This window comes from Rhagoletis pomonella, unplaced genomic scaffold (genome assembly GCF_013731165.1).
Source record: "Rhagoletis pomonella isolate Grant_MI unplaced genomic scaffold, Rhpom_1.0 Rhpom_scaffold_01224, whole genome shotgun sequence".
Taxonomy (NCBI): Eukaryota; Metazoa; Arthropoda; class Insecta; order Diptera; family Tephritidae; genus Rhagoletis; species Rhagoletis pomonella.
The window spans coordinates 12,118-14,196 of record NW_023459778.1 but is presented as its reverse complement, the minus strand read 5'-3'; positions in this window follow the sequence as shown (position 1 = coordinate 14,196).

Sequence of the window (2,079 nt, the reverse complement as noted above, 5' to 3'; positions counted from 1 at the left end):
GCTGTTGGCCGCTGCAGAGACAAAGAGTTTTAGATCCTGTCGCAATGCCTTATTTGCCCCTACAAAGTTGGTTCCATTGTCCGAATACACATTTTGCGGGCAGCCGCGTCTAGACACGAAACGCGCAAAATCTGCTAAAAATTTGGCGGTGGACAAATCGCTGGTGGCCTCCAAGTGTATTGCTTTTGTCGCAAAATAGAAGCAAACGCAGACATAGCCCTTGGTAATGCGACACGCTCGACCCGTGAAACTCCGTATATCAAAAGGACCGGTGAAGTCAACTCCAGTGTTGGTGAAGGGTCTGGATACCTCAGTTCGTTCCGGTGGTAACGCTGCCATCAACTGCTCCCGCGCCTTCTTTTTGTAAATAACACAAACTTTACAGTTGTGAATTGAATTTTTAATCAAGTTTTTCATTCGCATTATCCAGTATTCGGACTACAAAATTCTCAACATGAAATCCTCCATGCATGAAATCAGATGGGTGAACTTTACGAGCAATCTTGATCTCGTATGGGAGAATTATTGCATATCGTTCACTGTAAGGTAAGTTCGTTAACGCCAGTCGTCCTCCTACCCTCATAACTCCGTTCCTGTCGAGGAAGGGGTTGAGAGCGCGAAGTGAAATTTTCGCGTGATTGGCGTTGAGGCGATGATGGCCCTGTATTCATCTGTATAGTGACGCCTCTGTGCAATAACGATGAGACAACATTTTACCTGCGTTACTTCATCGGCGGTTATTTCGTCTGTCTCGTCACTAGCGGCCAACTTATGCACCGGATGAGTTTTTCTAATGAATCGGAAAATTCGCGAAATTACTCTCATGGCTCGCGAGAAGTCTGAAAACCGCTCCAGAATGTCCATTTTCTCGGAGATGCCTGCCGCATGAGCCAGTAACGTTTTTTGCTCCAGGTCGGTTTCTAATGGATTTCTGTTGGTTTGGTGAGGCCTAGTAGATGAATCATCCTCCAACCGCTTAGGTCCATACCACCACAGAGTGCTTGCGAGTAAATCCTGGGGGGGACACGCCTCGGCGGCCAAGATCCGCTGGATTATCCGCAGAGTCCACATGATTCCACCCGGATTCTCCAACCAGCTCATCAATTTTTGCGACTCTGTTTGCTACAACCGTCTTCCATGTACATGCCGGTTTTCTGAGCCATGAGAGAACGATCGTGGAGTCAGTCCATTTGTATATCACTGGCGGCATGACGTCAAACTGTGGGATAAAAGTATAAATTAGATCGGCCAGCAATAATGCTCCGCAGAGCTCTAACCGGGGGAGAGACACCGTTTTTACTGGTGCTACTTTTCTTTTACCCACCCGCAAGTTTATGTGGGGCGCATTGTTTGATGCGCGATCGCGTACCCAAATATATATTGCGGTTGCATATGCCTTTTCAGAGGCATCGCCGAATCCATGGAACTCTACTTCGTCCCATGGCGTAAAATGGGTCCATCGGGGGATTTTTAACTTCTGAATAGGCTCATAGTTATCCAGAGAGGTTTCCCAACGTAGCAGTAAATTTCGGGGTAGACTGTCATCCCAGTCTATTTTGGTTAGCCAGATCCCCTGCATGAAGATCTTTGCTACCACCACAATTGGCCCGAGCCATCCAGCTGGGTCGAACAATTTTGCTACGCAGGATAAAACCTCTCGTTTGGTATACTCCTGCTTCCGGGGGATCGGCTGTACGGAGAATCGAAACATGTCATGTACCGCGTTCTAACGGATTCCCAACATTTTTTGTCTCACTCATGTCGTCAAGCTCCAAGAAATTCTCCTTGCATATATGTGCCTTGGGTAGTCCTGTCAAAATCTTCTTACAAATCGAAGTCCACTTTCTTAAGGGTGTCAAAAGCTTCAATTACCTCACACCGCATTTGTATTGCAGTTGTGCAATCGTGGGCTCCAGCCAGGACGTCATCGATAGCTGGTGTAGCGTCCTTATTACCAAATATGAAGCGCAGTTTACTCCAAACGTCACGGTCTTAAGTTCGTTATCCTTAAGTTCTTCGTCCGGGGATTCTCTGAAAAGAATTCTTTGAAATGGGGTATGCTCCTGATGGAGGATTATT